Here is a 12,197-nt window from a genome sequence, read left to right on the forward strand (position 1 = left end):
AGCTTCCAACTCCAGTGAGACCGTGGACAGGTCATTTAATCTCACACTGGGTCAGTTTGTTAACTGCAAAATAGAGATATTCTGTTTCAATGAGACTATGGTATGATAGCAAAGCGCTTTTTAAAAGTACACCATGGCCATTAAAAAAACTATTGACAAGGATTGCCAAGATACATTATAAGCATAGAGAGTAAGGTGCAGAGTAGTTATAGTATGATGGTTTTGTGTATGAATTTTTATCCAAACATGTATATGCTGATAATATATGCCGTTATGATTATTATTTACTAGAAAGGTAAACAAAAAACTGTGCTTACTGTTGGGGGAATAGAACCAGGAGTGGGGAGGTATTTTTTTCTGTTAAAAATATTGGGACTTCCCTGGAGGTTCAGTGGTTAAGAATTCACCTTCCAATGCAGGGGACGCGGGTTTGATCCCTGGTTGGGGAACTAAGATCCCACATGCCGTGGGGGCAACTAAGCCTGTGCACTGCAACTACTGAGCCCGGGTGCCCTAACGAAAGATCACGCATGCCGCAACTAAGACCCGGTGCAGCCATAAATAAGTAAGTAAGTAAGTAAATAAATAAATAAAAGAAAGGAGAGCTGATTATAGAAAGTTAAAAAAAATATGATCCCTAGTTTCACTATTTAAGAAAATACTAATGGCATATTTGGGCAGTCGGATGATGGGCTGTTGTTTTAATTATTTTTATTTTCTCTTAAAAAACTAAAAATAATTTAAAAAAAGAAAATAAAAGACCCTTGGGAAAATAGTGACTCGGAGGTGTTAGGTGGGATTATTATTAATGAAGAATAACCATGGCTGATTTAAGGTCTGATCATAGGAAGGAGGGTGTTTTCAGGAAGATGCTTCCCAAGGATGAGGAAGTACCCCAGATTCACCTCTCTAGGTCCCTTAAATAGAACAAACTTGGAGACGGTTTTCTTCTCTAAGAAATCTATGTCCCTGTCCAATGTGGCTGTGAGACTTGTGCTCGGTTTATTTGCAGGTAACAGCCTAACGCCTGCACCAGAGCATGCCTCCCTCTCCCATCGTTCTCCCTTCCTACTGGGTCATCCTCACATCGGAACTCTAACTTTCTCCAATGTCGCTATTTTCAGAAAACCCTCCCGACTTTCAGAAAACGTCAACCCCACATTCTCTTCTTGCTGCCTCCCCATTTCTCTGCTTCTCCCCTGGCTTCTCTAGAGCAGTCCCTACTTGCTCTCTCCAGGTCCTCTCTTCCCATTCTCTTTCAACTAGTTTTTGATGGTGAGTTTGAAACAGATATAACTGTAGAGCGGATAGTAGAATGAACCCAAGGGTGCTCCTCACCCAGCCTTAACAGTGATCAATCATGACCAATTTTATTTCATCTACACCCTTATTCATTTCTCCTTTCCCATATTTTGAAGCAAATTTTATATAGCATATCCCTTTATCTGTAAATATTTTAGTGTGTGTTACTAAAAGGTACGGACCCTTTTACCATAACTAATACCTTAAAAATTAACTATTTCTTGATATCACTAAATATCTTGTCAGTGTTGAAATTTCTAATGGTTTCATCTCTGTCATAACTTTTTTATAGGGTTTGAAACAGGATTCAAATGTCCATATAATGCATTTCTTCTTTTCCTCTCTGTTTCTGAATCTCTCTCTCTTTCTGTCTCCCCTCCCTTGTAATTTGTCTGTTGAGGAAACTATCATCCTTTTCCTTTAGAGTTTTTCATAATCTGGATTTTGCCAGTTGTATCCCTGTGGTGTAATTTAATGTGTTTCTCTGCCCTCTGTATCTCCTAAGAATTGGTAGCTGAATTTAGAGGCTTGATCAGATACAGGTTTGATTTTGGGGGTGTGGGACGAGGATGACTTTATAGCTGCCGGTGTGTTCTTCCCTCAGGAGGCTTATATAGTCTGTTTGCTTTTCTCCTTGAGATGCTAGTTGCTCTTGATGATCAATGCCTATTTCCATTAATTCATTAGGGGTTCCAAAATATATTAGGTGATATTCTAATTTTATCGTTCCCTTTTCATTTATTTACTAGCTGGAATAATTCTATTTTTTAAATAAAAAAAAATTTATTTATTTAGTTTGCACCGGGTCTTAGTTGCGGCACGTGGGATCTTTGTTGCAGCATGTTTAGTTGTGGCATGTGGGACCTTTAGCTGCGGCATGTGGGATCTTTAGTTGTGGCATGTGAACTCTTAGTTGCGGCATGTGGGATCTAATTCCCTGACCAGGGATCAAACCCGGCCCCCCTGAATTGGGAGCCTGGAGTCTTACCCACTGGACCACCAGTGAAGTCCCTGGAATACATTTTAAAAGATAAATTTACCTTCATTTACTATTTGGATACCCAATGGTACAATTTATATAAGAAAAACAAGATAAATTCTTTGAGTTTTAAAAAATTCACCAGTCTCAGAATAATGAGTTGGTCCCCTAGCATCCTCAATTTGGGTTTTCTGGGTGATTTTTTTTCAAGTATTATTATGAACTCATGTATTTAAACATATTAGATGTGTTTCAGTCTATTACAGTTGTTATTCATATTGATGCACGAATTTTCCCATTCCCACTCTCTCTTAAACTCACTTCAGTAATCCCCACCACTTTTGTCAATGTCACCATTGGCCTACATGTCACAAAATCCAATAGTCAACTCTGAGTTCTCTTTTTTAAAAGAGTTTTTTAAATGGAGATATACCACATACCATAATATTCACTCTTTTACTGTATACAGTTCAGTGGGTTTTTAAGTTTATTCACAAAGTTGTACAGCCATCTCCATTCTCTAATCCCAGAACACTTGGACTTCCCTGGCTGTCCAGTGGTTAAGACTCCACGCTTCCACTGCAGGGGGCGTTGGTTCTATCCCTGGTCAGGGAAGTTCCACATGCCATGGGGTGCAGCAACCCCCCCCCCCAAAACAACAACAAAAACACCCAACGGAAACAAAAAACAGAGGCCAGAACACTTTCATCACCTCACACCCATAGCAGTTAATCCCCGTTTCTCCCTCTCCCAGCTTCTGATAACCACTAATCTACTTTCTGTCTCAATGGATTTGTGTATTCTGGATGTACTATATAAATGGACTTGTACAGTATGTGGCCTTTTGCGACTGGCTTCTTTCACTTACCGTAATGTTTTCAAAGTTCATCTGCATTGTAGCGTGAATCCTGAGTCCTCATCTTGCCCTGTCAGGAGCATTTGACGTGACTGATCACTGTTGTTTGTTCTTTTGACTTCTGGGGCACCCTCTCTCTTACGTTCCTCTCACTACTCTGGCTGCATCTTCTCAGTCTTCTTTGATTCTTCCTCCTATGGCCCAGTCCTCTTAATGTCGGTGAGCCCGGGGCTCAGACATCAGACCTCTTCTACTACTTTTTTTTTGGCTGTGTCACGCGGCCTGTGGGATCTTAGTTTCCCGACCAGTAATCGAGCCCGTGCCCCTGCAGTGGAAGCGTGGAGTCTTAACCACTGGACCGCCAGGGAAGTCCCAGACCTCTTCTCTATACTCACTCCCCAGGGGCCCTCATCCAGTCTCATGGGTTTACATCCCATACAAATGCCATCAACTCCTGAATTTGTATTCCTAGCCAGGATGTTTCCTCTGAATTCCAGAGCTATGTCTTCATCTCTTTTTGGATGTCTCACATGCATTGCAAAAGCAACATGTCCAAAATTGAACTCCTGAGTCACCACACCCTCCTGCTTTCCAATTTGTTCCTCCTACAGCCTTCCATCTAGATGCTTTGACCGAAAACTTCATAGTCATGCTTGACTGTTTTTCTTACTCCTCACATCACATCTATCAGCAAATCCTGCTGGCCTTTCCTTCAAAATACATCCAGAATCCAGCTCCTTCTCATTACCTTCACGGCTAAATCCCCTTGTCTAAGCCCCCATCACCTCTTGTAGGATAATTGCAATAAGTTCCTGACTGGCATCCCTCTGCCAACCCCCTACGGTATATTCCTAGCAGCTCGAGAGGTCATTCTATAGCCTAAGTCAGATCATGTGTCTCTTCTGCTCAGAATTGTTCAGTGGATCCCCATGTTGGGCAGAATAAAAGCTGAAGTTCTTACAGTGTCTTACAAGCCCTCCGTGATGTGCCCTCCCCTCACTCCATCACACTCACTTCCTGCTGCTCTCTGCCTTGCTTTCTCTGATTCATCCTCACTGGATTGCTTGCTATTCCTCATAGACGACTCACATGTTCTCACCTCCAGGCCTTTGCACTTACTGTTTTTCTGCTAGAATGCTTGTTCCTCCAGACACCTCAATTCCTCATCTTTCAGTTCTGTGTTTATATGTCACCTAATTGATGAAGCTCACTCTATTTAAAATAATAACTTGTACCCACCCCTTCCCTATTCCCTATGCCACTTTCTCTGCTTTTCTTTTTTTCCGAAGCACTTACCTACTGACACATACACACACCCATAAATATATGCATCCATGTGTGCACACATTCTCCACCTATACCTGCATACGTGCACACACATACACCTACTTGTTTACTTGTTTATTTGCCTATTGCCTGTCTTCCCCACTAGAAGGTAAGCTTTGTGGATACAGGAATGTAATTTTTTTCCCTGCTGTATTCCCAGCACCTAGAATAGTACTTGGCAAATCATAGGCTCTCAATATATTTTTATGGAATAAGTGAATGAATTGTGTGAATACTTCTTTCCCTGACAGAGACAAATGGCAAGAGCAGGAACTTTAAAGCATCATTTTGGTGGCTTCTGCCTCTGCTTCCTTTCTAAAACTCAGCTGGTCAGGAATGACACAGTCCCTCCAAGCTCTGGGCTCACACAGATTCCTCCTGGATGTTTAGTCAGCACATCTTCCCCTTTGATCTCCCGCAGCATCCCTGGGGAGTCAACATTTAGGCCCATCTGTGAGCCTGGCACAGAGCCTTCCTTCCCTCCAAATGTATGGATGATTGGCTTTTGGGTAGAGATGCTAAACAAAGAAAGGAAGATTATCTTTTGGGCTATGGATTACTTCCAAAAGCTAAATGTGATAGAAGCGCTTTCACAAAGGCTAGCGCACACAAGTAGCTTGAAAAACTGGCTTGAGCATTTCTGCTTTCTACAGATAGAGGAGAAAAGAACTTCTAAATGTAGAATTTCCCAAACCATCAGACTTTTAGAATCAGGAGGACATTTCCTTCCCTCCCTCTCTCCCTCCCTTCTTGACTCCCCTCCCCTTCCTCCCTCCCTCCCTCCCTCCCTCCAGTCTGAAGGTTCTCCCCAATCTACTCCCATTCCCTCTCCCTTTTATCCTTTACAGGTGTGTCACCCCCCTCCCTCCCTCCCTTCCTTCCTTCCTTCCTTCCTCAAATAGACACAAAAGGCCAGAGAAATGAGGCAGATCTCCAGAGTCACACAATTAATAGCAGAGTCAGAACCCAAACTCAGGTTTCCTAATTCTCACTCTTTAGAATATATTATGCCGCCTTCCCAGTAAACAAGGAAATAGTCAGGAAAATGCTCAATTAAATATTTTTGGGGAAGTTAACCACTTAGGTCTCAAAAAGCTCAGTGCCAGTGGACAAGTAATTAGAGTATTACCCAAGAGATGGAAAAATGAACACGTCTTGGTCTTTAACCACTCTAAAGTTTCCAGTTTTCCTCTCTAATCCTGTAGATTTCTCCCAAGGCTATTTATTTTCAGCTCAAATCATTATTTGCTCATTTGCTTGCAGACAGTTTATATCCTTCTTTGGGCAAGAGAGAACAGAGAGGGTCACAAGGAAAATGTGTTATTTAAAAAAATTATTACAAAACAGATTTTTAATTTTTTTGGCCATGTTGTGCAGCTTGCAGGATCTTAGTTCCCTGACCAGGGATCGAACCCAGGCCCAGAGCAGTGGAAGCGTGGAGTCCTAACCACTGGACTGCCAGGGAATTCCCTACTACAAAACAATTTTAATATACATTAAACTTAATAAAAATAATAATAGCTGACATTCATTAAGCATATTGTGTGACAGATGCTATTATTACTTTTCATACATTATCATATTTAATCCTCATAACCTATGAGGTAGGTACGATTATCGTCTTCATATTATAGAGGCAAAAACTGAAGCTTGGAGAGATTAGGTAAGTGGAATTGGGTTTTCCTCAGTCTCAAAAGATATTTTTAATATTATGTCAGTGGACAGCTCTTCTGCTACTGACATACGCTTTGCCTTTCTATGGCTTAGTGGGTATGGGATTGTACCAGTCTATACAGTTTTCTGTTTTTTTTAATGTTAATTGTTTCTAGTGGTAGGACCATATATTATATTTATATAGACTTGGACATACAGACAATTATAGAAAAATATATAGGCCACATATATAATTTGAAACACTCATTCTAAATCAGGGCACACAAATTCTCCAAAGGAGCTCCTCAGACATGCTGAATCCAGGATTTGACTCCAGTGACTACTTTCTAAACTCTTACGCTTTGGAATATAAAACTAAAATATATTTTGCAAGTTTTCTTTGTATTTTTGTAACTCATAATAAGAGAGTTTTGGTATGATAGTTGTCTTACATAAATCAAAACAATTTATTAAAATGACATTGTACAAAGGTATAAAACTCTTAGGAGAAGACATAGGTGTAAATCTTTGTGATGGTGTAGTAGGCATTGGTTTCTTAATATGACACAAAAGGCATAAGCAACAAAAGAATAAATAGACAAATAGAACCTTTGCAAAATTAAAAATTTTTATTATTCAAAGGACACTATCAAGAAAGTGAGAAGACAGCCCACAGAATGGGAGAACACATCTGCAAATCTTATCTGCTAAGGGTCTAGTATCTACAATTTATAAAGAATATTTACAACTTAACAATATAAAGAAAAACAATCCAATTTAAAAATAAGCAAAGGAAAAATAAGTGAGGGAGATTAAGAGGTACAAACTTACAGTCGCAAATAAATGTCACCTGTATAAAATGTACAGTGTGGGGAATACAGTCAATAACTATAATATCTATATGGTGATATATTGTAACTAGACTTATCATGGTGATCATTTTGAAATGTATAGAAATACCAAATCACTATGTTGTGTAACAGGAGCTAACATAGTGTTGTAGGTCAATTATAATTCAAAAATAAACAAACCAACTCATAGAAAAAGAGATCAGATTTGTGGTAACCAGAGGTAGAGGGTGAAGGGGAGGGGGAATTGGATGAAGGCAGTCAAAAGGTACAAACTTCCAGTCATAAGATAAATAAGTACTAAGGATGTGATGTACAACATGATAAATACAATGAACACCGCTGCATGTCATATATGAAAGTCATTAAGAGGGTGAATCCTAGGAGATCTCATCACAAAACATTTTTTTCTATTTCTTTAATGTTGTATCTATATGAGATGATGGATATTCAATAATTTATTGTGATAATCGTTTCATGATGTATGCAAGTCAAATCACTATGCCGAGATCTTTTTTGACCCACCTCCTAGAGTAATGGAAATAAAAGCAAAAATAAACAAATGGGACCTAATGAAACTTAAAAGCTTTTGCACAGCAAAGGAAACCATGAACAAGATGAAAAGACAACCCTCAGAATGGGAGAAAATATTTGCAAATGAACCAACGGACAAAGGATTAATCTCCAAAATATATAAATAGCACATGTAGCTCAATATTAAAAAAACAAACAACCCAATCCAAAAATGGGCAGAAGACCTAAATAGACATTTCTCCAAAGAGGACATACAGATTGCCAAGAAGCACATGAAAAGCTGCTCAACATCACTAATTATTAGAGAAATGCAAATCAAAACTACAATGAGGTATCACCTCACACCAGTTAGAATGGGCATCATCAGAAAATCTACAAACAGCAAATGTTGGAGAGGGTGCGGAGAAAAGGGAACCCTCTTGCACTGTTGGTGGGAATGTAAATTGATACAGCCACTATGGAGAACAGTATGGAGGTTCCTTAAAAAACTAAAAATAGAATTACCATATGACCCAGCAATCCCACTACTGGGCATATACCCAGAGAAAAACATAATCCAAAAAGACGCATGCACCCCAATGTTCATTGCAGCGCTATTTACAATAGCCAAGTCATGGAAGCAACCTGAATGCCCATCGACAGATGAATGGATAAAGAAGATGTGGTACATATATACAATGGAATATTACTCAGCCATAAAAAGGAACAGAATTGGGTCATTTGTAGAGACGTGGATGATTCTAGAGACTGTCATACAGAGTGAAGCAAGTCAGAAAGAGAAAAACAAATATCGCATATTAACGCATGTATGTGGAACATAGAAAAATGGTACAGATGAGCCGGTTTTCAGGGCAGAAATAGAGACGCAGATGTAGAGAACAAACGTATGGATAGCAAGGGGGGAAAGCAGGGTGGGGGGGCGGGGTGGTGGTGGGATGGATTGGGAGATTGGGATTGACATGTATACACTGATGTGTATAAAATGGATGACTAATAAGAGCCTGCTGTATTAAAAAAAAAAGAATTTTAAACAAAGGAAACGGGGGTGGGGAGGAAGGGTAAGCTGGGATGAAGTGAGAGAGTAGCATTGACATATATACAGTACCAAATGTAAAACAGATAGCTAGTGGAAAGCAGCCGCATAGCACAGCGAGATCAGCTCGGTGCTTTGTGACCACCTAGAGGGGTGGGATAGGGAGGGTTGGGAGGGAGGGAGATGCAAGAGGGAGGAGATATGGGGATATATGTATACATATAGCTGCTTCACTTTGTTATACAGCAGAAACTAATGCAATATTGTAAAGCAATTATACTCCAATAAAGATATTAAAAAATAAAATAAAACTAGACTATTATAAAAAAAATAAAGGAAAATAAATGGAAAAAATCACTATGCTGTACACCTTAAGCTTATACAGGGCTGTATGTCAATTATATCTCAATAAAACTGGAAGAAAAAAATAAAAATAAGCAAAAGATCTGAACAGACATTTCTCCAAAGTGGACACACAAACGGCAAGTAAGGACGTGAAAAGATGCTCAACATCATTAGTCATTAGGGCAATAAGTCAAAACCACGATGAGATGCTACTTCATACCTCCTAGAGTGGCTACAATAATAATAAAAACAATAACAATGGAAAATAACAAGTGTCAGTGAGGATATGGAGAAATTGGAGCCTTCAAACATTGCCGGTGGGAATGCTAAATGCAGCAGTCACTTTGTAAGACAGAATTGGCAGTTCTTCAAAATGTTAGAGTTATCATGTGACCCAGCGATTTCATTCCCAGGTTTATACCCAAGAGGGTTGAAAACATATGTTTTCATATGAAAACAAGTGCATAAGAACTTGTACATGAATGCTCATAGCAGTATTAATAGCCAAAAGGAGGAAAAAACCCCAAATGTTCATCAAATTATCATTGGATAAACAAAATGTGGTGTATCCATACAATGCAATGTTATTCATCCATAAAGAGGAGCAAAGTACTAATGCATGCTACACCATGGATGAGCCTTGAAAACATTCTGCTAAGTGAGAGACTCCAGACAGAAAAGGCCACATATTGTATGATTCCATTTATATGAAATGTCTAGAATAGGCAGATCCATAGAAACCACAAGTAGATTAGTGGTTGCCAAGGGATGGGGGGAATGGGGAAATTGGGAGTAACTACTAAGAGATAAGGGGTTTCTTTATGGTGTGATGGAAATGTTCTGCAGTTAGATAGTGATGATGGTTGTACAACTCTGTGAATATACTACTATGTTATACATTAAAAAATGGCTAACATGGTGAATTTTATGTTAATTGAGTTTTATCTGTTAAAAAAAATGGCATTTTACAAGCTTTAAGTGATGCGTATATTTGAATAATCTTATTTAAATTAGATTTCTGTGCTCTTTATTGCAAGCAAGAATTGCCTCTTTTTGTATCTGTCAGAGTTTGATTTTTTAAAATTAATCTTTATTGGAGTACAGTTGCTTTACAATGTTGTGTTAGTTTCTGCTGTACAGCAAAGTGAATCAGCTATACATATACATATTTTTCCTCTTTGTTGGATTTCCTTCCCATTTAGGTCACCACAGAGCACTGAGCAGAGTTCCCTGTGCTATACAGTAGGTTCTCATTAGTTATCTATTTTATACATAGTAGTGTATATATGTCAATCCCAGTCTCCCAACTTATCGCACCCCACCTTCCCCCCTTGGTATCCATACATTTGTACTCTACATCTGTGTTTCTATTTCTGCTTTGCAAATAAGTTTATCTGTACCATTTTTCTAGATTCCACATACAAGCGATATTATACGATATTTGTTTTTCTCTTTCTGATTTACTTCACTCTGTATGACAGTCTCTAGGTCCATCCACGTCTCTGCAAATGGCACAATTTCATTCCTTTTTATGGCTGAGTAATATTCCATTGTATATATGTGCCACATCTTCTTTACCCATTTCTCTGTTGATGGACATTTAGGTTGCTCTCATGTCCTGGCTATTGTAAACAGTGCTGCAATGAACACTGGGGTGTGTGTATCTTTTTGAATTATGTTTTTCTCCGAGTATATGCCCAGTAGTGGGATTGCTGGGTCATATGGTAGTTCTATTTTTAGTTTTTAAAGGAACTTCCATACTGTTCTCCATAGTGGCTGTATCAATTTACATTCCCACCAACAGTGTTAAGAGGGTTCCCTTTTCTCCACACCCTCTCCAGCATTTATTGTTTGTAGATTTTTTTGATGATGGCCATTGTCAGAGTTTGATTTTGCGGCAACGCCAGGTTGGGGTTAGGGCATGTGCTTCTTCAGTTGTATCAGAACTTTACTGTGGTTGCTTTGCCTGCAGCTCGTAGGGGCCTCCTGGAGCATCTAGCTGTAGCCAAGCTTATGATGTAAAATTTAAGGAGACTAATATTTATCTAAATTAAGTGTAGCTGCCCAGCTAATTTTATAGTACTACCTTCAGAAGGCAGGGAGCAAACCTGGTCATCACCAAAGTTGGGTCTACATAATGGCAAAACATTTGATGACTTTAACCTAAAAATCAAGCTGGAAATAATAGACTCTTAGAATTCTAGTTAGGATTGTGGTTGCCCTTGGTGGGGAGAGGCATGGTTATGACTAGGAAAGAAACATGGAGGAGGTTTCTGCAGTGCTGGGCATATTGTATATTTTGACTTGGACACTGGTTCATGGTTATGTTCAATTTGTGAAAGTTCACCCAGTGGTATGCTTATGATATGTGCACCGTTCTGCATCTTTGTAAATTTCAACAACGAGAAAACAATTCAGTTCAACCTCCATATACGTGTTTATGATATCGACAAACTGGTGTGATTAAATGGGGACCAGAATCCACTGAGCTGACCTGCTGCTGTGGAGATGACACCCAGCCATGGCCATTCTGAAAGTTTGCTGCCAAACTTCATAGGCGCTCTCTGAGCTCTGCATCGGGGCCCTGTCCCTGAGGCAGTGAGTGCATCTTTACCATCTCCTAATCATTGTTTTGAAGAGCAAGGGCATGGCTAATGAGTGGCTCCTGTGCATTGGGGCTGCTGGAATATAAACCCCCTGGATGACGTGATGCTCCGAGCCAGATATGGAGGCAGGCGTGCCCCACTCCCTGCTCTGTCATCAATATTAGACGTCCAGAAGCTACGTACCGCTGTGCTTGCTCTTTCCACCCAGGCCCCAGAAATGTCCTTATGGGCACCCACTACAAACAGATCTGATTGGCCTGTTCGTGGGTTCAGGCCCACAGTCCCATATCTAAAATATTTGGTGCTGGATGTATTTTAGCATCCAGACATTTTGGGGTTTTAGAAAGGTGATACATTGCCTATACGGTATATTATGTAATACTGCCAACACGGCCTGGGGTAGCAGTCTGTAATCAAAGTTGAGTATTTGGACCAGGTGGCATAAAGACTACAAATGGTCTCCTGTCAGTTCAGGCCAGGGCGTTCTGTCAAATGAGTTTATTGCCTTAAGCCTTAAAAAGTTTTTTGATCAAAGAAACAAAAAATGAAAACAAATTTTAAATAGGAAAGATATTCTTTTTTTTTTTTTTTGCGGTACACAGTCCTCTCACTATTGTGGCCTCTCCCGTTGCGGAGCACAGGCTCCGGACGCGCAGGCTCAGTATCCATGGCTCATGGGCCCAGCCGCTCCGCGGCATGTGGGATCTTCCCGGAC

Source organism: Lipotes vexillifer, unplaced genomic scaffold (genome assembly GCF_000442215.2).
Source record: "Lipotes vexillifer unplaced genomic scaffold, Lipotes_vexillifer_v1.1 scaffold818, whole genome shotgun sequence".
NCBI lineage: Eukaryota > Metazoa > Chordata > Mammalia > Artiodactyla > Lipotidae > Lipotes > Lipotes vexillifer.